We start from the raw sequence: 27379 nt of genomic DNA on the forward strand, positions 1-27379 counted from the left end.
ATAAATGTCATCCCCCTGAATTGGAAATCTATACTGTACCTTGCTTGGATGACCAAGAACCTAAGACTAAATAGTCCAGAGACCTAGGGTAAAACCAAACACTATTAATCATTTTTTTAAAAGACAATGGTAAAATTCAGTCACCATCACAGAAGCTTACTCCTACAGAAGATGGGAACAAATTCAGAGGACAGAGTCAGAAATTATATATATATATATATATACATCCAGAGAAATTAGAACACACAGCTCTAAATGCAATATCTCCACTCAAGTTCTACCATCAGAACCAGGGAAATCTGTGGAAGAGGACCCAGGGTTGGGGGAGAGATTTGGAACACAGAGCTCTAAATGAGATGTTCCTATTAAATAACTATCCTCAGAGCTCAGGGAACCCTGTAGAAGAAGGGGCAGAAAGAGTACATGAGCAAGATGAGATGGAGGACACTAGGAGAACAAGACCCTCTAAGTCAACTGAGCAAAGCTGTATGAACCTACAGCGACTGATGCAGCAAGTACAGGCCCGGCATGGGTTCTCTGTGTATATATTATAGCTTTCAAATTAGTATTTTTATGGGAATTCTGAGTGTATGAACGAGTGGATTTCCAGTTCTTGTGGCTTCCTTTGGGATCTTTTTCTTTTTCTTGGTTTGCCTTTTATAACTTCATTGTCACTTTTGTGTGTGTGTGTATGTGTCACTTTATTATGTTTTACATGGTTATATTTCTTTTAAAAAAATTAGCAAATATTTTAAAACTTACATTTTAAAGCCAGGACATAGTGGTACATTCCTTTAATCCTAGCACTTTGGAGGCAGAGGCAGGTGGATCTTTGTGAGTTTGAGGATTCCCTGCACAGTGAGTAATAGCCAGGGCCATTATACAGAAAAGCCCTGTATCAAAACAATTACATTTTAGAGTAAATTCTATGGGTATTTCTATTATAACTCAATCTCATTTTGATGTTCTTTCATTATGGTTCTGTGCTAATTATTAAAAATATAAAACATTAAAATGAATTTAAAATTATGCCATAAAAATTTCCAAGGTAGCATGTCTGAATAGAAAATTGCAGTGCTATTTGCACAGCTGTTTGATATTCTATGAAATATCAGACCTACTAATTCAATTGAAAAACAATAATAGATAGTAATTGCTTCATCACTGTTGTTTGAATATTCAGATAATGAATATGTTGATATTTTGCCGCTTATAATAGGAATCAGATACCACCATATAATATTAGCACTCATTTACACAGAAAACTAAGTAAGCCTTTCTACAGGATCAGGATGTACTAAGAATTATTCAAATTAACTAATTCAATTTTTGAATTCAAAATTTTAAATGTATGAATATATTTAAAAGTATATCTAATTTGTAGATTTTCTAAGCCTATATCTGAGTGCAGTTTCTCCTTCCTGTTCTCCTCCCAGATCCTCCCAACATTCCTCCCATTTGACCACATGCTTTCTCTCTCTCTCTTTAGAAAACAAACAGGAAAAAAAAGAGGAGAAACTGGAGGAAGAGAAGGAGAAAGAGTGGGAGGAGGGAAATGAACACACACATACACATGCATATGCACATCACACACACACACACACACACACACACACACACACGAATAAAACCCTTAAAAACAAACATAGACACCATAATATAGAGGCAAAAGACCAGTAAGATAAAAAGTGTCACCCAAAATTATTGGGAATGGGTTGGGTTAGATGTTTAAATAAGGTTAAATACTTAGGAAGAGTCTGTTGAAGAAGACTAATTGTTCCTTTTCAGGCAGCTGTGAATTGGAGATAGCACCTTGCTTAGAGATGGGGACTCCTGTCCATTTCCCCATGTCAGACCTCTGACCCTGTCTGGCTTAAACCTGTGCAGGTGCAGAGCATGCTGCCATAGTCTCTATGAGCTCATCATGAATGACATTAGATAAAATCACCCTGAGTTCTACCACCCAGTCCGACCAAGATAAATATTTTGTTTCTCTTTGAATGTTATGTGGATGCTAGCTTTTAAGCCCTTGATAGGCATACTACAATCCTTATAACCACAGAGATTAGGTATGGAGTAAAGGACCAGATGGGAGGGGAGGATCTTCTAATGGAAGAAAATTAGAATATATAGTTTTAGAGAGGCAGCATGGGGAAACTGGAACAGTATTTTCCTTGACCTTTAATGAAAAATACACACCGAATAATGACAATATTAAATCTAAAAAACTGTTTTCTTGAAGAAAATTAAAATTCAGCATTCTAAACATATAACACATTTTTAGAATTTGCAAACAAATGTTTCTACATCAAGAAACTAATAGCACAACTGAATCAATAACTAATCGGAACATACATAAATCCAAAACTACATATCTTACCTTGCAAATTTCTGGACTTTGCTGCTGGGGGGAAGCTGATCTTATTCTGCTCTTCATCGTTAACTATAAGCAATGAGGACTTTGAGTCCTGAATATTCACAGCCTATTAAGCACTCTTTGTTTCTCTGGTGGGTAATCCTTACCATTCTCACAGGATTCATGGGAAAGAATGGTTTTTATTGTTTACAAAGACAGCTTTGACATTGGAAAATGTTAATATTGTTAGATGCTTGTATGTATAATGTCAATTTCTAATTTAAATAATAAAACACCTTCATACTATATTTATATGTACATGATTAAAAGATATTACAGATATTGTATATATATATGTATCACTTACCAAAATATATTTATACTAATAATTTATTTTAGCAGTAATTAGCACTGAATCTTTGGTTAATGAAATAAAGTTTGAGCTATATATTAGATGTACAACATAATTATATTGTTATACACACTAGCATATTATAATCTATCATAAGAAATAAACTAGGTTTTTGTTACACTTTGTATAAACTCTCCTACCATGCCATCATTGAAATTTTCAATTGAACTATGAAATTAATAAAATAATGAATGATTTAAAAAGGAGGTACTAATTGGTTAGTAATCACTTCACAGCTTCCTACCCAGACAGATGCATATTTTAATTTTAATATGTTTATTAAAGTTTTCTCTGAAGCACAGTTTTATATTAGAAGCTCTGCTCCATTAAACAAAATTAAATACAGTAGTTTTCCAGGTGGTACTGATACTTCAATGTGACCTTAGGATATTTTGTTTGGAGAATGGCTTAAAATAATTTTTATACAGTGCAGGTACATAGTCTGCCAAAAGAGATGGGTACTCTACTTTTAGATAACGCAGGCAAATTGATGCATTATACAAATTTCGTACATCTTTTATAGGTGCCCAAATGTAATAGCATAAAATGCATCACCATACATCATTTGTCTTATTATTTAAAGTATAGAATGCCATCTGCAGTATTAAGACAACATTAGCCCTATTATTTGCTATGGAGGAGTAGAGAAAGTCCATAATCTCTTAGTGGACTGCAAGCCCATTTTTCCTTTGAATTTTGTGTTTTCCTCCATCTCAGTTTTATGATATTTTTTGACACTGTTTTTACCCAAGAAACAAAATCCGTGATAATGTGAAACATAAATTTCCTGAACTAAATGGAGTCCATTAAGAGAAATGCTGGATGCAAAGCTGTTAGATAAGGGATGTCAGCTTACCATAAATTAAGCAGTAGCCATTCAGGAGAGGATGCAGCAGAATTCTAAGATTCTCAGCAGCTCATTTATCAACAACAGAGCATGTACACTGTTTCAGAGGTAGAATATTAAATGCCAGATGTAAAAGAAATCTCATAAAATCTTTCCATTTTTGACAATGCATAAGGCCATGTTCGAATCAGATCACCATTGAATATGTACTGCTTCGTGACACTTTGATTACATAAGGGCCAAGAAATATGGATTCTCTTTTATTTGTTTTAGATTACTGTAGTCTATTTAAAAGTCATTTCCAAGGGTTTTGGATACTTTTAAAAGTCAAGAGAAAGTATTTATAAGTTAACTTGGAAACTGAGCATGCAGTTCTTACAAAAAATGATAAAAAAAAATAGTGTAGTTAGATGCAGGAATTACAGAGGATAGCGGCTTAAAACTCTCTTTCATTAAAAAAAAAAAAAAAAAAAAAAAAAAACAAAACATAAAATCTACACCCTAAACATAATTGCACTGATCCTTCAAACTATGCCTCTCAGGAACAAGAGGTAGGATGTGTCTACCATGAGTTATGGTGGAAATCAACCTTCTCTACCTTTAATGTCAGTGTTGATGCTGAGTTTCCCTCTAACACAATTGCTTCCAAAGGTGAAAACAATCCGAAGCAAAAAGAGAATAAATTACATGTTTGGGTAGGTGACAAAAAAAGTCACCTATAAGAGTGTTCAAATATTAGTAAAACTAACTTCTGCCTTTTTTTTTTTTTTAGCATGATCAATTCCTCAAGTTCTAGCTCTCACTGTGGACTCGCTGCCTGGGAATGAGAGTCCAGGCCCTAGGACTTTACAGTCTATTGGTGAAGATTTTGTATACTTGACTCCTACTGAAAGTAGGCCCACAGGAGGAACACTTATTTAAAATAACTTTATAAAAATGTTTATAGTAATTGTATAACATAAAAATAAAATCTGAAGTTACTCAACTCAAGCAGCAAGACTTATTTTATATCATTGGCACCTTTATACTGTTTATAATCTCACCAGGGTCAAGCGACAGATAACTTAAAGTATATCTTATGTCCATCATAATGTTGTCTTATCACTTATTTATAATGAAGTAGAAAACATTATTTTATATTTGTATAAAAGTGATTTGACAAATGATTTCGGATAAGTTAAAGAAGATTGTCACAGGAATATCCAGTGTTTAAAAAATGAGTGACTAAGGTATTGAAGACCACATGTCTTTTGTAAGACATCATACATGCATAATTGTAAAATGATCATTAGTGGAATGTATAATTTTCTCCCTCTGAATCAAAATCTGTGCTTTGATAGAAAGATTTAGAATATTGCATAAGTATGGAAGAATAAAGGGTGCTTGGATAGAGACAGAGACACTTGGAAAGGAAAACGGAGGGAGAGAATAAAAAAAGAATTCATTAATCCAGCAACTGCAGTGTGTTACTAAGGTTACACTCTTGGAAAAATGTAAAGACACGGTGATAGAATTGAAATAGAAGCCCCAAAACATCCTAGGTTGAAGACAGTAGAGGAATATTAATTTTAACATCATTCAGTGGTTCAGAGATGCCTCCAAAGAGACATCAAATCCTAGCCATTATCAAGCAGCAAGACTTACAGTGGAGTGTCCTAGCAGCCTAGGTGACAACTGACATCCATCTGGTGCTGACTACTATGAAGGCTGGCTCTAAAACACAGAGTATAACATGGTTTTCAATGCACTGGGGCACAGACAGTGTCTGCTACACTTCACCAGTAGAATTGACATTACATAGCACACTAAAAAATGTTTACCATCAGTCAAAAAAATCCTCTTATCTGTAATTTATGGTAAGTTTAACTGTGTTCTGATTATATAATGTAGAACCAAACTTCCAACTCTGACTTAGAAACAAATTAAACAAAGTACTATTAATGTTTAAGGTCCTGGGTGGGAGAGGGGAGAGGGAGGGGAAAGGGGGAACATGATCAGGTATGGGGCAGGGGGAAGACAGGAGAGAAGCCCTGAGGTCCAACAGAATAAATAGAAATATGCAATCTTGGAGGGTTGGGGGAAGAACACTCTAGAAAGTATCAGAGACTTGAGAGTGGAGAGACTCCAAGTACTCAAAGAGAGGGGCCTTAGATGAAATGTTCAACAGTGGGAGAAGGAACTTGCAGAGTTCACCTCCAGTAGAAAGACAGGGCATCAAGTGGAAGGATGGGGTTACCATTACACAGTCAAAACCTCTGACCCAGAATTGTTCCTGTCTAAAAGAACTGCAGGGACAAAAATGGAGAAGAGACTGAGGGAAAGGAGGTTCAGTGACAGGCCCAAACTGGTACCCATCTCAAGGGGAGGGTCCAAGACCTGACACTGTTACTGATGCTATGGTGTGATTACAGACAGGAGCCTACCATGGCTGTCCTCTGAGAAGGTCAACAAGCTGTTGACTGAGACAGAGGCAGATAATTACACACATCTATTAGACTGAAGTTAGGAACCCTTGAAGTTAAATTAGGGAAAGTCTAGAAGAAGCTCAGGAAGACCACAGTCTCAACTAACCCAGACTTCTGAGATCTCTCACACATTGAGCTACCAACCAGCCCACATATACTAGCTGGTTTGAGGGCCCCTGACACATATACAGTAGAGCACTACCTGGTATGGCCTCAGTGGGAGAAGGTGCACCTAACCCTTGAGAGACTTGGGGTCCCAGGGAGTCGGGAGGCCTGGCATGTGTTGGGGGGAATGACATCCTCCTGAAGACAAGGGCGAGGGGAATGGGATGAGGAACTGTGGGAGGCATACCAGGAGGAAGGTAACAAATAGACTATAAAAAGATAAAAATAATAATAATAATAATAAAAGAAAAGATCCATGGGATATACATGTGTTACGTTAGGAGAACTGAATATTACTTAAGAATATTATTATCTTTTAATATTAAATATCTAATAAAATTTTGTTAAAGAGTATATCATCTTTATAATCTTTTACAAATTGTGGGGTCTCTTTAAGAAAATTAGAATAACAACAACAAATTAAAGTGGTTTTGAAAAGATGAGATGGCTAAAAACATGAAATTGTGGAGGAGGACACATTTGTCCCAACACCAGGAGCAACTGGGACCAGGGGGACCCACACAGGAACTCCGCCAGCCCAGTGGCAAGGGTTCCTTCCAGTCTGGGCAGGTGCTCTGAGCAGACCTTGGGCACAAATTTTGCAGCCAGTTCCACAACACCTAGTGGAAGCTTTATTCCCAGGCACCCTAATATGCCCAGGATCAGAGGATTAGAAGTAAGGAGGACATATCTGTCCCAACAATGAGTGTAAATAGGACCAGTTGGACCCAGGCACACAGGAACTCTACCAGCCCAGTGCCATGGGTTCCTTTTAGTCTGTCAGGGCCAGTGCCCTGAGCAGAACGTGGGCACAAACTCTGGAGCTAGTCCTAAAACACTCAGAGGAAACTCCACTCCCAGGCGCTCTAACAGGCCCAGGATCACAGGATAACGGAATCACAGGATCACAGTGACAGCTTGACTCTGAGGAGTTCTGACACAACCAGGATCACAGGAAGGACAGGCCCCAGTCAGATTTAGCAAGGGCAGGTAGCACTAGAGATAACCAGATGGTGGGGGGCAAGCATAAGAAAATAAGCAACAGAAACCAAAGTTACTTGGCATCATCAGAACTGAATTCTCCCACCATAGCAAATCCTGGACACACCAACTCAGCCAAAAAGCAAGATTCAGATCTGAAATCACTTCTCATGATGATGATACAGGACTTTTAAAGAGACATAAATTACTCCCTCGCAGAAATATAGGAGAACACAGGTAAACAGCTAGAAGACCTTAAAGAAGACACACAAAAAACCCCTAAAGAAGTACAGGAAAACACAATCAAACAGGAAAAGAAAATGAACAAAACAATCAAGGATCTAAAAATGGAAGTAGAAACAATAAAGAAATCAGAAAGAGAGACAACCCTGGCCATACAAAACCTAGGAAAGAAATCAGGAGTCATAGATGCAAGCATCACCAACAGAATACAAGAGATAGAAGAGAGAATCTCAAGGGCAGAAGACACCATAGAAAACATTGACACAACAGTCAAAGAAAATGCAAAAAGCAAAAAACTCCTAATCCAAAACATCCAGGAAATCCAGGACACAATGAGAAGACAAAAACCTAAGGATAATAGGTATAGAAGAGAATGAAGACTTCCAACTTAAAGGTCCAGTAAATATCTTCAACAAAATTATAGAAGAAAACTTCCCTAACCTAAAGAGATGCCCACAAACATACAAGAAGCCTACAGAACTCCAAATAGACTGGACCAGAAAAGAAATTCCTCCTGTCACATAATAATCAAAACACCAAATGCACTAAACAAAGAAAATTTTAAAAGCAGGGGAAAAAGCCAAGTAGCATATAAGGGCAGGCTTATCTGAATTACACCAGACTTCTCACCAGAGACTATGAAAACTAGAAGATCCTGGGCAGATGTCATTCATATATACCCTAAGAGAACACAAATGGCAGCCCAGGCTACAATACCCAGCAAAACTCTCAATTACCATAGATGGAGAAAACAAGATATTCCATGGCAGAACAAAATTTACACAATATCTTTCCACAAATCCAGCTCTACAAAGGATAATAGATGGAAAACATCAACATAAGGAGCAAAACTACACCCTAGAAGAAGCAAGAAAGTAATCTTTCAACAAACCCACACAGTTGTAATTCCACCTCTAACAACAAAAATAACAGGAAGAAAATATTACTTTTCCTTAATATCTTAATATGAAAAATAATATGACAAACATATCCTAATCAATTGAAATCCAAAAATATGAGGAATTGAAAATTTTTGGCTATCACCCAGTGGTCCCTCTAATTTGGTAATTGGAGAAATAGGTCCAATATTGTACAATCCATATACCCTTTCTGCTTATTTGTACATGACAATGTTTTGCTGTGTACCACATAATGGTCTTGAAATCAGGCTTCTCCTATCTCAGCCTCTCTATTAGTAGGATTATTTATTTGATGTTTTTACAATATACTATGGTTTTAAGAACAGCTTACCTATTTCAAAAGTATTTATTCAGCTAAAGGAAACATAGACCATTAACTTGGGAGGTTGCTTGTAAGAGAACAACAGGGTGAGACTGAATGCTTTGCTTGATGTTTTAAGTATTGTATCAAGTTTGAAGAAGAGGACTTTATAAGTTACTCTTACTCTGAGATGAATGCTGTTCAAAACTATCACAGTCAATGAACCTGATTCTGACCCTCACCTAATGTCTGTGACACCCTCCAAGAGGAACCACTGTTCATTGAAACAGTTGGTGAATGACTTTATGAATAGTCCATTTTAATACACACACCATTTCTTAAATGAATGTAACATGTTCTCTGTGGGCTGAGAATGAAGACACTCACTCAAGTCAGATAGCTTTGAAATCTGTATCTGAAAACTCTGCCTACAATTCATTCATCAGGTGCAGCAGAACTGACGACTTCTCTGCTACAATGGAGGTAAAATCCTTTGGTGATGTGAGGGTCATTGAAGTACAGCCTTATTACGATGAAGTCCAATGTCTAAAAATTGTTCTTATTTTGGGCTTGTACCACAGTAAGAACCAAGATTTTAAGCTCTACTAAATACAAAACAAACAAAGAAAAATACTTTATCTATTTATGTTCATTTAAAAAATACTAGTAGAGATATATTATTTTAAAATATAAAGTTAATATGTTTGGAGTTATTTAAATTTATATTGAGAAAAACATGTATTTTCAGTATTGCTGTAGGCAAGCATCTACATAAGACTGTTCAACTGATTGTTGTTTTATATCAAACAACTTTTATAATATTCACTTTTATTGTTACAATATTTTATAAATTTTAAAAAATATGACAAAATAAAAAAATGATAGGTATTGAAGGTGGGGTCTCTGGGAGGTGATGGGATACAAAAGGGAAATAAGAATGTGATGTAATTCTATTTGCTTAAAATATGTTTTTAAATGTTAACAAAATCATATAAATTGAAATCATATATCTTTTCTCATCATAATGCAATAAAACTTAAATCAATAAAAAAATAAATAAATAAAGGAAATAAAATCTAGACTGTGAAGATTAAAAAAACCTTGAAATTGTAATGAAGTAATTTAGATATACAGTTATTGACTGTTTTTTTTTTTCCTGAACACTGTTTGACATATGACAAACTTTAAGGAAACATACATGTTGGTGGATTTTTATATGATGAGCAATATGCAGGCTGTGACTCATCTTTATAGTGAAGCCACAGCTGAAGTAGTCTGTATTGGTTGCTTTCCAGAACAACATAAATGTATGGTAATCTAGAGATCAGATGGGCTGTGTTTGTGCAGTTTTTAATTATGCTCTTTACTGATGACCAAGAGCAGCACTATAATTAAGTGCAAAAAAGTGTCATACTTGAGGCAACAGAATTCTGGCTTTAGTATTACTTATTCTCAAGTGGAAATGAGTCCATTGTTCCAGGAAAATAACAGAATTACTTATACTCATCACATTAAGAATTTCAAAAGCTTCTTAGCAGAGGCGTGGGAGGTCATCCTGAAGGTGAGACCCTCGCCCTGCCTGGGGTCTTACAAAATTTCTTTCCTTACTCTTCCTGCTGAAGAGAATATAGTAAAATGGTATAAGTTGGGTCTTGATTAATTTTTTTTTTGGTGTGTGTGAATTCTGTGTACATAGAAAACAAAAAATACTAAAAATAGATTTTAAATTATATATACAACACAGCTAATTTTGAAAAAATAATTCAAATATATTATGGCATTAAAATTGCTTGTGAAGTATTTTCCTTATCCCTTGTCTTACGATATGGCAGGCCATACACATACTATGGAAATGGCATTTGGTCATAGATTGGTTCTTATTTATATATTGCAGATAATTTGAAAGTTCATATGCTTAAACCCATCCACACAATTTATTATATATTAAAACAAAAATCAAAGTTAGTAAGAATAAAAATAAATCCCCTTTTGAGTATTTAATATAAATTTCTGTCAGTTATGTCAATGTGCTTATAAACTGAATTATATGATAAAGCCCTGACCAGCTATAAATCACTCTGACGAGTGCTCTTTTTTTCCTGTCACATACATTTTATAAATAAGGTGTAATGTTTATACTGCTGGAATATATGAGTCAATAAATAGTTCTTGAAGGCGATGAAATGCCAAAATAAAGCAGGCCTATTTGATAACCAACAAATCGGTGGTGTGTAGCACCTGTCTGTGTGATGGAAATTGTTCTCACGGGTGCAAATTTCATAAATAAAGGAATCAATGGTTTAATGGAATCCATCCAAAGCCCCACTACTATCTTACCCAGTCTGCAGGTTTGAAAGCAAAAAGTGAAATATAATAATATAACTCAGCATAAAGGCCATTTTCCATTTCAAATTTTAAACTATAGTTATTTGTAATCCCTTGTGGTGTAAAATGACTCCCCTTTAAACAAATGTGACGGTAGAATATTTGTTACTACCTGGAAGTACAGCCATGCGGTTTTCCCAATCCCACTGCATAAGAATTAGAAATGGCTGCCACAGTTTTGGTGTTGCTATCAATACTGCTTAGCTTATTCCCTAGTACGAGCTGGTCTCAGATTCAGGAACCTCCTGCCTAAGTCTCCCAGGTTATGGCACCAAGGCATGTGCCATAGTGTCTGGCTCCACAATGCAACTGTGAATATTTAAATAACAACTACTGTCTTAACGAAAATACAAAATACTGCTTTATGCCAGCAAATACATAAAAAGCTTTGAAAACTATATACTGTAAGACAAAGGGGGTTATTCACTTCCGGGGTATTATAAGTAGTAGGTACTAAGTAAAATAATGGTAAAAGATTGTCTTTAAGCTATTTTACTTCATTTTTGGGGAAATATCATTTGTGTAATATATTTGACACAAAATAAAATAATATACAAATAACTAAATTTACTTTGTTTTTGACTATGTTTTTGTCATGCATATTAATTAGCTATTTTATAAACAGAGAGACATTGATTTCTAAGTAAAACAGTAGATTAATGGTGTCTTTCATGTAGTTAAAGTGAAGTATGATCAGAATATATTGTCCCAGGAATAGTATGTATTTTCCTGAATATGTAGTATTGTCAGCAGCTTTGAAAATAAATTGGAAGAGGAAAGATTTGCAAGTTTACCTCTGTACAGTGAGTCTCATTGAAAGGAAACAAAGAGAATTTCAATGAAATGTATTAAAGACAATGAGAATAAGACTCAGTAGAGACATACAATCTCATACCAGAAAGTCAGTTATTTTTTGCATGGAAATTTATCATTCACCATGTATGATGGTGTAAAATGCAAATAGTGATCAACATACCAGCAGTAGAAGAAAAATTCAACAGCTCAGAAACTCTACTTGATGTATTATTAGGAAATGCCTCAAGTTCTATTTAGACATTTGGGTATTTAAAAATTATTTATTTTTATAAATTTTAATTAAGATATAATTACATCATTCTCATTCCCTTCCTTTCCTCCTGTCGCTTCTAAGTCCCCTCTCTCCAATTCCTCTCATGTGCCTCAATCTCAAATTTAAAACTAATTCCACAGTTATTATCAGTACACACAGACACACACATACACAAACTCACAAAAAATGCACACGTGTTCACACACACATGTACACACTTGCATGTATTGTATATGACTTCAGATAAATATAAAATGCTAAGATTTCTTAAAGTGTTATCAAACAGATGTAATGTGAATTTCCCATTCATTTCTTCTCTTTTAAATTTATAGAATGATAATATTTGTTTCCATGATACAGGTGAGAATACTTGGATGTGAAAGACCCGGATCTCGAGGACCCAAGCCTTCCGGCAGAGCGAGTCCCAACACAGAGACACCGAGACCAGGCGTTCGGATGCAACCAACAGCGAGGTTTATTTCAGAAGGTTTCGGGTACCCGGGCGTCACCTACTCCGCAGGAGAGTGGCGCCCCGAGTAAGGATTGATCGAGGCCTTTATAGAGGGGAGAGCGGGAAGCAGGCGTACAGAAGCGAGAAGCATAGTTACAGGGTCCTGATTGGTGTATCAAAATTAGGACAAGGGCAGGGTCTGAGTTTCGGGGGGAAAAAGGGCGGTTGCCCCCATCTGGTGTACTTTGTTCTGTTCCCACCCAGGTGCCTAACCACAATGTCCTGTTGACAAGGAGTTGTGGTTTGAGATACTCTGTAACTTTCTAGCCTTGCTCAAGCTTGCATTTCTGCAGAGTTGGGGAGGGGCCATGGTGGGTCAGGGTCTTTCAGATGCAGATCTTGGGCTCTATTTTGCCCTGGCTTGGGCCTTGAGGACAAACCTGAGCCTGGCTTGAGTTTTGTAAACTGTCTCACTCATTTCCGTACTGGAGTGACTCAGCATAACCTGCTTAAGCCTGCCTTTGCCTAGATCCTGCTGATGATGAGTAACTTTGTTGGCTCCTTCAGTCACCCCATACTCCTCGCCAACTTTCCCCTCCCCCTAAGTCATCTCACCCCAGCTGAAAACTCCACCTCCTCTCTCAGCCCTATATAAGAGAAAGGATTGATACATAAAAACCGAGTTCCTGCTTTGACAGACTCCCAGCTTGGTGTGGTTATTCTCCGGAGGCAGGAGATCCGAGCTGCGACACTCACCATCCCGCTCAGCCCCTAGAGGCTCAGCTGGACCGAGCTCTCTCCCTCTCGCCTGGTTCTGTCTGCAGAGAGCCTGCCCAGCATGCAGAGAATTTGTTTCTTTCCCAGATTACGGGAATTTGACTATGTTAGATTACCAAAGCTGATACCATGAATTCTGAACTACTGAGCTGTATTTACTACAAGTTGTGTGTGTGTGTGTGTGTGTGTGTGTTTCAGTTCATTTTAAAATCCTGAGTTTACATAAATGAAAATTAAAGGATGGAAGTATCTGAATATGGGTGGCACCAACTCACAAAAATTATTCTCATTCCAATCAGTGCTCCATCAGAACACTGATTTCTTAGTATGTAGGGAATACCTTGATGCTTATAGTTGGGAAGACCAGTTATTAGTTAACTTGATAGCTATTTTATTGTAAGGTGAAATTTTATAAAAATGTAAGTCTCGATATGAACAAAGTATGCATACTTCTTCTCCAAAAGGGTATGAAAAGACTTCAGAAAAATTACTGTTGAGATCCAATATTTTTATCTCCACTTCTCTGTTCCAAGTTTTCAAAAAATAAACATAACTTAATGAGCACAGTATTAGTAGAAACAAGCATTCCCATCACTCTCTTCAGTCTCTCACAGAACTCGCCACTCTGAAAGCAAAATGTTATCTGTCATTTTCATTTCCCTTTATCTTCTGATATTTCTCCCCCATAGAAACGAGAAATCAGAGATGCCAAGCATCTCATCAGTGTAGGTCTGACACCTGTCTCTCAGAAGAAAGTTTCTTAGTATTTTTTGGGGTGGAGGCATGGGAAGGTTGTTTGTTATTAATTTGTTGATCAGCACTTTAAAATGATAATAAACTATGAAATAATTTCCACTACAGGCATTAGAAGGGCAGCTTCATCAACAATATCCTCCAACTCCTACAGAAACTGGCCTATTAGAATACGTTTGTGAAAAAAACAAATAAATTATGGTTATACAAACAGTTCTAGCTATTTCCTCCCTGTTCCAGTTATGACCATTTCTAAATTCTCTAGAAAGGCAACCTTAGAATTCCCAACGTGTTAATAGTTAAAATTTCTCAAAGTTATTTTAGAATCACCATTTTTTTTGAAACTTTAACCAACTTCTGACAAAAAGAGACTCTATACTTTCCACTTTCTTACGTAAGGGCATAGATTTTGGTAACTAAAGCAACTTAAATGATTCTGGTGTTCAGATAGCCCAGTTATGTGATTTAAGCAGGATTTTCCCTGTCCAGTTAATTTAAATAATAATATAACAAGAAGCCTGTGATTGGAAAAGAGTAAAAGGAGGCAGAGCTAAGAGGGACAGAGACAGGGAGTGACAGAGGAGAAGAGGAGGAAAATGGAGGACAAACAGGTTGATTCAACAATAACATTTATCCCTGTATTTCCCAGCTGTGAAAAAGACAAGTTGGGGAATGTAGCACTGTGCACCTCTACTCTATAGCCTGTTAGCTTTGTCTTCCAGTGTGGATTTTTTAAACGTTGGAAGTCAAAGCACATGATGACATAAAATAGAGGATAGGTAGGTTGATAAGGGATTCTATAAAGCTTTTTAAAGATTAACTATCAGTATAAGTGACACTTCAATAAATTCACTTACTTGAGTAGATCCTGTTGACAGGTAAATAGAAACAAGACTGTAAAACAATGAAGTGTGGAGAGATTCTTAGAGAAAAGATAGACTGTGATTACAGACTTCCTTGGTAAGGTCTAAAGGGAAAATAAAGGAGTCATTGTTGTTGCTGCTGTTATTGTTTTGGTCTAAACATTGGAATCTGTTTATTCAAAGCAAAGAAACAAACATGGCTGATAAATCCTGGATGAAGACTTATGAGAAACTGCAATGACCTAGAGCCAAGAATGACTTTCTGGTCAGAAAAGCAAATTTTTATCATCAAAGTGAAAACAGAAAATATCTGTAAGTTCACAGGAAGATCAATTTTTGAACATGAAGTCTAGAAAGTAAGTTACCAGATCTCTAGCAACTTTAATTTTATACTGTAAAATAGAAAAGAGGTCATCTCTGAAGAATGGGAACATAAAGAGGCTGAAGAGATTTCAAAGGATAAAAGAAAGTCTGAAACCACCCCAGAGGAAGGCTAGTGACCCAGGATAGAATTGATAAGCAGAGTGGATATGGCTGCTGACACAGGGAACCCTAGACTCTAATGTCCCTAGTCTCTTTCTTCAGCTGCACTCACCAGCATGCATGACAGAAGACCAATAGTGATTATGGGAGTGTAACCCATAGCAATATAAGGAACAAGTGAATGAAAATTCTGAAAAACTTTGGTGAAGAAAGAAAAGAAATAAGCAAAGGGCTAATTTGGACAGAATCTTAGGATAATAATGATGATATGACAAGCCTGATTAACAGAAATAGCTAATAATTGCTTAATTATTACTACGTGTCAGGAAGTACTCAGATGGGTACTTATATCAAATGCACGACATTGCTGCTGTTTTTAACTCCTTTAATCAGTCAAGAAGGACACAAAAAAAAGAGCTAAATAGTTCCCAAACCATTTAATTAGCAAATTGAATTTTTTTTAAAAAAAAAGCTAACTAAGCTGATATAAAATGATCTTTTAAGAATATAATCAATTGAGAGTTAATGAGGAAGAGGAGGGTAAGATGTGTTAATTATCATGTATAATATTAGAGTGTAAGATTTTAAAGGTAGAAAATTTGTTAAGATTCTCACTCCCAGCTATTGTGTAGGTGAAGAAGAAAACATTTCTAATTAGAATCGGAGTCCTAAGTATTCCAAACCCTAAGATTCATAAATAACTAATGTAACTGTTGAAAATATTACTTATTTTTAAAAATACAACATTTTTCATTCAGGCCAAATAGATGGTATATACTTACTTGTAAGTAGAAATTAGCCAGAAAGTACAGGATAACCATGCTACAATCCAAAGACCCAAAGGTGTTAAGTAACAAGAAAGACCTAAGTTAGGATGTCTGAGTCTCACTCAGAAAAGAAAATGAAATAGACCGCTGGGGTGGATGGAAGTAGTGAACTTGGTGGTAGAAGAGGGTAAGGAGGGACCAGGATGGATCAAGTTGGGGGGGGCAGGTAGAGAACTGGGAAAGAGAAATGGAGTTGGTGGGCATCTCTGGGACAAACTAGAAATCTAAGACTATGGGAACTCCCAGGAATTTATGAGGGTCACCCTATGCTAAGACACCTAGCAATATGGGATATGGAATCTGAAATGACTACCTCCTGTAACCAGGCAAGATTTCCAATGAAGAAGAGTTGGGCACAAATTCCTCCACAAAACTTTTGACAATTTATACTGCCTACAAAATGTGCAGGGATAAATTTGGGGCAGAACTTGAGGGAATGGGCAGCCAGTGACTGGCCGAACTTGAGAACCATGCCATGAGGGCAAGCCCGCTCCTGACATATTACTGATATTCTGTTATTATTCTATTATATTTGAGGACAGGAGTGTAGCATAACTGTCCTAGGAGAGGCTTAAACCCAAAAGCTGATGGAAACAAATTCAAAGGTGCACAACCTAACATTAGGCAGAGGTAGAGGAAAGAAGGAGAAGGAAGGATCAGAGGATCCAGAGGAGTCAAGGACATTACAAGAAAACCTGCAGAATTGATTAACCTGGGTCCATGAGGGCTCAGAAAGATGGAACCACCAACCAGACAGCATGCATGTGACGGACCTAGGTTTCCTACACATATCTAACAGATGGACAGCTTGATCTTTGTGTGAGACCCCTAACAACTAGAGCAGCTACTGTCACTGACTCTGTTGCCTGCCTTTGGGTCCCTTTCCCTCTAACTTGGCTGTGCTGTCTAGGCTCAATAAGAGAAGATGTAGCTACTCCTACTACAACTTAGTATACCAAGGCATGTTGATATCCAAGGGAGGAAAAGAAAATGAGAGGGAAATGGGGTAGTTGAGGTGAGAGGGAGGGACTTGGAGAAGAGGGAGTAAAAGAAGCTTCAATTAGGAGTTAAAGTAAATAAATAAAACTTTAAAATACTCCAAACAACAAGAAGAAGAATATTAATATGAAGATCCAACTTACATTGAGTCAAGATTGTGACAAACATATTTATTCAAAGAATAAGAATGTGAGGGTAATATTGCTTAATATTGCACTATCTTCAAGAGTGTTTTTTCTTAAGGTTAAGTAGATGTAACAGGCAAAGAAATAGTTTCATTTAGCATGACAAGCAAGCATATAGTACTAAGATAAACAGCTCAAATATTTGGTTTTGCTTCATTTTTTTTTTGTTTTGTTTTGTTTCAACGATACCAGATTACTTTCTCCTTAGAGCCAAAGACAGCTTTGATAATCAAATATATCGGGTTGTTTCAAGAATCATCGCATCACTCTGAATGCTAAAAATGAAATCAGAACATTCATTCTTGAAAGGAACTAACTGTACGCTGTTAACGTCCTGAACTAACCACTAAGGTGGTGTGGGAAGCATCAGGCAGCAGAATGAGTTTTCTCTTTAGACAAGAATGTTAAGGCCTAGGTAACGGTCCTTGTCTAGCCTGCCATTTTTTCTTATAAATGTCGTAAGGAAACTTTCTCATATGCTGTTACTGTTGTCACTAGAAGGTTCTGTGCTTTGGTGTTCTTGAAAACCAGTCCCAATAGAAGAAAATTAGAAATAACTTGTTAAACACAATAAGCTTGACCCCAAACCAACTGCCCAGCAACTGACTGCACCTGTGAATGAGCTTTTGTGATTTTTGTTTTTATAAGCTGCCCTTGGAGTGGATTCCAACAAAACAAAGAAACCTTCACTAATATAAGATGTTCTTTGGAATAAGACTTCCATTTTGAGTAGGGATTGAATAAGATTTAAGTCCCCAAGACTTCCCTGGGAACTGACATCCTGCTTGGCAGAATGAGACATGTACGTGGGTAACTTATAAACTGGTTGGCAAGTTAAGACATGAATGTCAGGCAAGGCAAGTCTCTTTCCACAGTTGCCTACCCCAACCAATGGGAATAGGAGAAGTGTACAACAAAGACATGTTCCTAAGGGAATCCCCTATTCCTAAATTCTGATTGGCAGAGATTTGTACATTTCAGGCTTAACAGAATCTGGACTCAATGTCACAGCCAGCTCCTGAGTTTAGTTTGTGGTCCTGATCCATCAGTATTAGGGTAAATGCTCAATAAACTATTTCTGTCTGATGGACATTACTGTTCAAGTGGTTTGTGAGGCAACTTTATTGAGTGTACTACAAGACAACAGTCAGTTTGGAGGTAATTACAATATTGTCCTGTCTCTAAAACAGAGCGATAAGTTTTGGATTCCTTGAAAATTAGTTTTCTTTTTGTTTGTTTGTTTGTTTGTTTGATTAATTGATTGATTGGTTCTTTTGTTTGTTTGTTTGTTTGTATTATCAGTTATAGTGAGTTTCTGTGTGCATACAATGAAAAGAAAAACAGCAGTCCAGAATTACTGGGCACATAACTTCCAATCATGCCAGATCTGCCTGATACACAATGGCCTATGTAAATAAAGATCAGGATCCCAAGTCATTCCTGATTAAGCTATGTCCAAATTTCATTGATGAATGGAGTCACACTTCCACAAGGCTAGCAACTTAAGATTTCTAGATCATATTTGTAACAATTTCCTAAAGGAACACAATCTGTTTTCCTGGTCTCTTTAATGGGGTCTCCCATCAACAGTAAATATAACACTAGTATAGTCAAAGGGATTTAAAAGCAACAACAGACACTGGTAGGAAACAAGAGTTCTTCAATATACTCCTAATAAGGCAGAGGAGTCTGTAATTATAAATGATACCAATGATCATATCCCAAATGCACAGAGGTTTAGAGTAATTGATCTAGACTCAATCAATGACACAGTGACATAAATCTGCAATGTAAAATATGCACAAGTGATATAATACATTGTTTGTTGAAAATAATCAACAGTAGCATCATTTCGAAGATGTGTCTAATACCATACTCCATCTAGTCACGGATTATTCCATTAAGTAAGCCTAATGTAGAATTTCCCAGACATACCCAAGGGTCAAAATAAAGTACTGGATTTCATTTTATGATCAATGCATCAGTGAACAGCCAGATGACATCCTGACTGTAAAAGATGCATGTAATTACCAGGCACACCCCTGAGTCATCCTGCTATTTGTATAACTTTTTTGCTTGGATAATCATAAGACCACGCACTTACAATCACTACTCAGGACACATTAACATACATTTCACATCAGGCATTAAAATTAAAAGATAAGTATACATTGTATAATGTATTATTTAGTATATGATAGATTTAAAAGAAAGCTGTTCTTAGGTAGTGTTATTAATGTTATTCTAAAACCTGTGAGCATGACCAGAGAGCCATCAACATAATGCATGCCATGGTTTAGACTCCTCATTAACTCATTGGACTTTATGAATTATTAGAAGAACAAGAACGGCCTACAGAGACACGATATGGTTGAAAGAATTCACCAGAACAAAGCAAGAATAGTAAAACAAAGACTTTACAAGACATGGAAAAGGCAAAGTAGGAGCAGTTCAAATGATACTGCATGGTATCACGGCATCTTCTTCTCCATGTGGGGTATTTAACTATGTATTCTGAAAGGCATGAAAATCACACTATTATTAATATAACAAAAGTTGATGTTTTCATTTTCTTTCTCAAAATAGAGAAAGTGTAGTGTTTAGGCTCTAATAATGACAAAATTAAGCCTAGAAAAAAAATTCTTCATGGCCATTAATATAATCCTGGTTGTGTGAGGTTGTAAAGTCAATTAACATGGTTTGGATTTCAAAGCAGCTGCTTAATTAATAATTCAACAGAAAGGATATAATTGCAACCTTAGGCAAATGTATTAAAGATACCGTTTTAAAACTGAATATTAATTGTACCACATAATGCAAGTCTATTAGAAAGTTTGCTTAAGACTGTTAATGCTGTATAATGAGGGGTGTGTCTTCGGAAGTCCCAGAGAATACTGTTCTCCTCCGATTTGTAGAGGATGCTGGAAGTGCCATCATTTCAAATAAAGCTGCAGATTCCTTTCAGACTATGGCAGGTTAAATCCTAATTGACCCATTGGACATTAAAATATTCCACATCGAAAAAGGTATTTGGTACACTTAATGTCCTGAGAAATGAAGCTTAACAACACAACACAGCACACCATATATTCTAGTTCTTTACCTTCAGGAACACATAGTTGACTAAGACTGGGGTCCATCATCCCTATCAACATCATAAGAGAGATTTATAGTAGAAATCACCAAAGCTGAAATATAAAGTATAAACATAATTCATATAACTTTATTTGTATACATAGACTTAGACATTTATAAATTTACTATTCTGAAGCATATCACAAAGTATTTTTGTTCACTATCTGATTTATTATTTTGTTTCACATATCTTGTTTATTGCCACCTTTATTGGATTATTATGAACATTACAAAGTAAAATTAAAATACTTTTAATACTTTGGGTGCCTTAGGCTATATGATTATTTTATGCTTTATGATAGCCATTTGATTTGTATTAAACATGAACCAAATTTTGTTTTGTTTTGTTTTGTTTTTAAGATAAAAGTTGTTACTGGATAAGAGAAACAATGGGCTTGTCACCCAAGTTCTGTGTTTCTTCTCAAAGGATCTCTGGACACAAAATTTTATTACTCAAAAGTGATTGCCCTACTAAGTAAAAAGTCTCAAGAGTGTGGTTCTTTCCAGTACCTTCTCTACACCTAGAAACCTTTGAAGGATGCAGAGTCAAACTGGGAGACTGAGACTCCTCATTTAAATAGAATAGAACTCCAAATATACCAAAACACATCATAGTTTGCTTACAAAATGCATGAAGAAACTACTCAATAACATGCCCTTGTTTGAGGTGGTAGATAGAGGACATACTGAGATCGTGTCGTGCTTCCGTAGTTCTCATCAAGTCTTTAAGGAGACAGGGACACGCCCTGCAAGAACTGCCAGGCTACTCATAAAGAGCCCAAGATTTGAATCTTATTTATAACCTACAAACTGAAATTAGGATTACACAAACTCATAACTGGATCTTAGGTAAAGCCACCTGTTGCCGATATAGAATAAAGAAACATTTAAATATATAAACAGCAGCACTGCATGGAGAGAGCTTCCAAAAAGGCTTCAGGAAATATTCAGCCTGCTAAATCCTGGAGCTTTGATTTGCATCCTATAAAAGTATGAAGAAAATAGTTTACTTTGTTTATATTGCTTAGTTGATTCTATTTTATATTATATTATAATAATATTAGCATATTAATACTGATTTTGCTGACTCAAAGTTGGGATGCTGCTATAGCAAATACCGAAATCTGTAGCAATGTCTAGGAAACTTAATACCAGGTGGAATTTGCAAAAATGTTGGGAAGCATGTGAAGATGCTTCACATGCTGTGTCTTGAAATGACAAGATTTGCCTAAACTAACTATTGATGACAATGTATATGTTAAAGGTTATTCGGCTAAAGATATATAAAAATAAAAAGTAAGTGGTAATTTTGGAAACTCAAAAGTGACCCACTAATAATACTATTTTGACTGAGCTGTGCTCTAAAATGTTGTAGTGATAAATTTGCATGTATACCTGAGAATATTTTTAAGGCAAGATTTAAAGATTCAGCCTTGATTTCTCTTAGTGCTGAGTGTAAAATGTGAAATAAGAAAATACATTATTGTGTAAATAATTAAGTAAAAATGAATGAGAGGATTTGGAAGGTCTCAGCCAGTATACATTTTAAATAAAAACGAAATATACTCTGAGGAGAACTTGAATGACTCATGGATTTATCAGTCACCTCAGCAGAGTCCAGGGAGAGATGGTGTTAACAGCAGACATGCTGTTAGATCTCCAGAAAGGGGACAGAAACAGGGCTGAATAGAAGCAGGATCATCAGATGTTTGGAAGACAATTCTTCCATTATTAATATTGAATAATTTTCCCTGAAAGTTTTGGACATCTGTGGCTTATATGTCCAACTGTTTTCTTTTTTCTGAGTCTTTTCTTTTGTAGTTCAAAGGATGGATTCTTTAAGGTTTATAGCTCGAATGCATTTTAAAGACACTTACTTTTAAGGTTTTTCCTTAAAAGTTGTTCCTTGAGAAAAAAGATTTGTATTACTGATATTATTATCTTCTCTAAATACAAATCTTACCTGTCAGAAATTTCTGCATGCTTCGGGGGTGACTCTGAACTTAATTTATTTTCAAGATGGACATCAGTTTGAGGGGTGAAGAGGTCAAGGGTTATAGGCTGAACTGTATACTCCTTCCAAAGCCTGTATGCTGAAGCTCTAACTCTCAGTATATTTCAGAATGTGAAAATTAATCCTAATGAAAGACAATTAATACTCTTGGAGAACATAGGTGATACAAACAATGCAGATGAAATCCTGTGGAAGTAGTGCAAGAAGCTGGCTATCTGCCAACTAACATGGGGAGAAAACGGGAAACTAATTCTGTCAGCACTTATGCCCTAAGACATATGACTTTCAGAATTAAGTGAAAAATACATCAGCTATTGAAGACACCTAGTCTGTGACATTCCAATATGACAGTCCCAGAAAACTAATATATATGGAAACTCATCAAAGTCACATTCGCTCATGGATTCTTCTCCCTTCCCTCCATCTATTTTATTGTATTTGTTTTGCAAAACCACAACACTAGAAAATGCAGTGTCTAACTATTTCATGTACCCAACCCACATTAAGTATACAGAAAAGAAAAATGGATCTTACAAAATCACACTGAGTGTTCCTGCTGGAAAACAAAACTACAGATGTCAAGGGGGCCCTTAGTTGAATTGCAAATGTACTGTGTATGTTCCCTTGTGACTTTCTATGTGGCTACAAGGCTCCTTCATGTAGTCTCAAAGTTTTAACACTTCAAAATTCTCAGAGATTCAGAAATATATTCTTTTATTGAAAAACTTGAAGCAAGGAAAAGCAGTTTTCATAATTTTTCTGTGGCCACATTCCTTTGCCTACCAGAAATTACATCAAAATGCAATAATACGCTTTATGAAATTGGAACATGGGTGTTAAAATGTTGCATTAATACATTATTGTAAAATTTCATTTTGAATTTTATTTGCTGAAAGAAGAAAAAAAAGATTTATAAGCCAGTCAATGCCCTAAATCCTGCAACTAAATATTTGACAAATTCTTAGAAAAGGTGGAATATACACATCAAAATCTATGCTACACACACATAAACAGGAAAAAATTAAAAAGAAAAGTTTACATTTTTTGTGTATAAACTCTTCATGATCTTATGATTTTTTTCTTTTTATGTTCATTCTGAAAGTTCTCTAAGTATTGTATTTCAATTTTATGTTATGAAAAATATCTTGAAGACAACAACGAAACCATTCCCTCAGCCTCCATACTTGGCCTGTCTAGTCCAGAAGCTATGTACGCCTCAGTTTTCCGTAGCCCTAACTACCTGCTTGTTTGTACTACTTACTTTATGATATTCTCCCAGTCCTTGCTGTTATTATTGATATATCTCAGGAAACTAAGAATTCCACCTTTGTGATAAAATGGTATTGTTTACTTACCCAACAGTGGCTTTGTGTTCTCCAGGACCTGCTTATTTTCTGAATTGAGAAAAGAATTGAGTAAGGAATCCCCTTCCTCACTTCAGTGGTTGGCATTAGTTCCTCACTCTGCCTAGACATTTGTTCCTGGAAGGCCCAGGCCAAAAAGGCAAAATAAATCCCATAAGATCTAAGAAATAACTGGTGCTTCCTGACTTTAATATTAAATAAGAAGCTGGTCCTGGTCTGTCTTGTCATTCAACTCTGATGTCCAATTAGCCTTTTGGAACTGTGATCCTAGCTAGTTTTTAGAATGATGTTTCTTAAGCAGTCTTAGCACTATTATTGAACATTCTATAATTCTACATAAGGTGATATTTTAAATTATTCTATACAGCATTCCCTATGTTTTATTTGTAGAAAAGTTTGTAAGAAAAAATTACATTACAGCAGGTCATTGAGCCTCTCCCATTACATTATCTGCAGAATATCCCTTGAAATTTCACTAACTGCTTTCCTCTGGCACCATCTGTAGACCCTTGTCAAATACTCCATTTAAACCTGGCCTCCCTTCATTTTCTAAATATCCATGTTCTGAAGTCATCTTGCATACAGAAAACAAAACAAAACAAAACAAAACAAACAAAAAAAGACAGACCAGATTCTTTATGGGTGGGTCTAGTGTAATGAAGTAAATTTTATTTTGTTTGAATACTATGATAGATAACTTTAAATCTGAATTGAGAGAATATTGTTTCACTTTAGCCATAATATTTTAAACATGACTATAAGGGATAATTTTTATATTTTTTCTGATTCTTCAGAAACATAGTTAAATAACAGTTAAGATGAGCTGTGCTTAACTAGCTGTATTAACATAGAATTATGACTACGTGTATAAAAAATTTGAGAATTCTTGTATCTAACAAGGAACTGATATTTATTCAAAGTATTCAGTTTTCTGAATATGCAACAAGAGTTTAGGATAAGAACTAATAATGAAATAATTTGTACTTTTTTGGGTCTGTAACAACTGAAGAATAAAACGATGCTTGAAAATCCCCTTAAGTCCCACATCCTGCAGACAGGAATCAAGCATGCTAACTACAGAAAAGACTGAGAGGTAGCCCAGAGACTCAGCTTTACATCCAAAGAATTATGCCACCTTCAACCTTAAATGGAGAAGTTGTTTATGGCATTGGGTAGTGGACAGTGCAGACTCCTAACTGTCTCATTTGCCTAGAACAAGCAACTGTGACCCCCTCGGCCACGGACTGAATATCTATCTATTTCTTTTTTATTTTGTATTAGATAATTTCTTTATTTATATGTCATATGGTATCTCCTTTCCCAGTTACCCCTCTGAAAAAAAAAAAAGAAATAAAATAAAATAAAAAAGCAAAAACAAAAAAAAAACAAAAACAAAAACAAAACAAACAAAACAAAACAAAAACAAAACAAAACAAAACAAAATTCCTGTTCCCTCCCCCTGAATCACCATCCTGGACCTTAAGCTGTACTACAGAGCAATTGTGATAGAAATTGCATGGTATTGGTACAGTAACAGGCAGGTAGATCAATGGAATAGAATTGAAGACCCAGAAATGAACCCACGCACCTATGGTCACTTGATCTTTGACAAAGGAGCTAAAACCATCCAGTGGAAAAAAGACAGCATTTTCAACAAATGGTGCTGGCTCAACTGGTGGTTAGCATGTAGAAGATTGCAAATCGGTCCATTCTTATCTCCCTGTACAAAGCTCAAGTCCAAGTGGATCAAGGACCTCCACATAAAACCAGATACACTGAAAATAATAGAAAAGAAAGTGGGGAAAAGCCTTGAGCACATGGGCACAGGGGAAAATTTCCTGAAAAGAATACCAATATCTTATGCTCTAAGATCAAGAATTGGTAAATGGGACCTCATAAAATTGCAAAGCTTCTGTAATGCAAAGGACACTGTCAATAGGACAAAATGACAACCAATAGATTGGAAAAATCTTTACCAATCCTATATTTGATAGAGGGCTAGTATCCGATATATACAAAGAACTCAAGAACTTAGACTCCAGAGAGCCAAATAACCGTATTAAAAATGGGGTACAGAGCTAAACAAAGAATTCTCAACTGACGAATACCGAATGACTGGGAAGTACCTAAAAAATGTTTGCCATCCTTAGTCATCAGGGAAATGCAAATCTATTTCATATTCCCACTGCTCCAAGCCTCAGAAAACCTGGAGAGAAGGAAAAGAATATTATGGATGGAGGATGGGAGGAAAACTTCTCAGTTTCCTTCTCAGTTGCCCTGCCTTCTGGCAAGACATGCTGTTTGCATACAGGATCGCTCAGCAGCTAAAGTTAGCTGCACAAGAGTTACAGAAAATGACACAAGCCAGTTAACAATTCCAGCACAGAATGGGGAGATGCCCCTAAAGCAACACACCTAGCTAAGGACCTATGGACAGTTATGACTTCTGTGGGAGGGAGAATGGCTTTTCTTTGGGGTGTGTCCTTTGGTAGTTTGCCTGAGTCAGAATCCATGACCACATATTCATATTCATGTGAGTAAAAGTAATTGGACTTGGTAAATTACCTTGAAAATTAAAGGTGATGAAGTTGAGAAGGATATATATTTAGGGGCAATGGTAATATGGGAGGGGAGGGGTTGCAGACAAGTAAAATTAAAATACATTGTATACAAGTAAAAGCATTTCAAGGAATGAAAAATGATACAAAAGACACAAACAAAACAAAAACAATAAAAGGTAAATCTGTTATGGTCAAGCATTTTAATAAAAAATGAATAGAGATATTTTACCATTGGTAAATAATGAAATAGTATTTAAATATTAATAGTATAATTAATAATAATAATTTAAATAGTATTTAAATATTATGTATACCATGAAAAAATACAGTACTATTATAAATGTCATAATAATCATGGAGTAGGAATGCATGTCTAGCATGTATCAGATTAAGTGTCCTCTCCTCATATTGGGTTTAAAAAAGGATGCTTATAGTTGTCAAATTAAATGCAACTGATCTGAATGCTTTAGTGGATTCTATATAAGTACAAAGTTAGAATTATCCTTCACATTTGTATATCAGTTTTCATTTTTCAGCAAACATGTAGGTTTAAGATTATTGTTATTTTATGGCTGAAAGGATTGAGGTAGGAACTTGTATATGTTAGACATGTTCTTCAGAACTTAGCTACAAACACAGCTAGAAACTGCTGACAATGAATATACATATACATATTATATATATATATATATGCACACATATACATATATATAATGAATATATGTTAATATTTGTACTACATATAATATATAATGTACCATACATGTAATGTATAAAACACATATATTATATATATTATGTATATAATTTTATATTTAATTAT

General features: G+C 35.7%; 1 pseudogene; it reads left to right on the top strand.

Annotated features, from left to right (window-relative positions):
* Nucleotides 1-10152: 10152 nt before the first annotated feature.
* The window catches only part of LOC116075438, a 41477-nt pseudogene continuing 24250 nt past the window's right edge, over nucleotides 10153-27379 (top strand).

This window comes from Mastomys coucha, unplaced genomic scaffold (assembly GCF_008632895.1).
Source record: "Mastomys coucha isolate ucsf_1 unplaced genomic scaffold, UCSF_Mcou_1 pScaffold3, whole genome shotgun sequence".
NCBI lineage: Eukaryota > Metazoa > Chordata > Mammalia > Rodentia > Muridae > Mastomys > Mastomys coucha.